Source organism: Penaeus monodon, chromosome 19, assembly GCF_015228065.2.
Source record: "Penaeus monodon isolate SGIC_2016 chromosome 19, NSTDA_Pmon_1, whole genome shotgun sequence".
NCBI classification, from domain to species: Eukaryota; Metazoa; Arthropoda; class Malacostraca; order Decapoda; family Penaeidae; genus Penaeus; species Penaeus monodon.
Genome location: NC_051404.1, coordinates 19,572,053 through 19,572,324, shown reverse-complemented (window position 1 = coordinate 19,572,324; position 272 = coordinate 19,572,053).

Below are 272 nucleotides of genomic sequence, written 5' to 3'. Positions count from 1 at the left end.
ATCTGCATGATAATTTTTTTTTATACATTTCATTACAAGTTACATATTCTAGGTTTTAGTATGTGGTCTAGTCTCTACAACAAGATCAGTGTAAAACAAGTAATATGAATCAATATTTACAACAGAATTTTATGTTGAATAAACAAATATTACCTAATAAAATGTATCCATTTCCATGCATTCGAGATGTAGCAAATCCACTTCATAGTAAGATGAAACTGAAAGCATTGAAAGTGTACCTTAGATCAAATGAAGTAAGTAGTTATTCATAG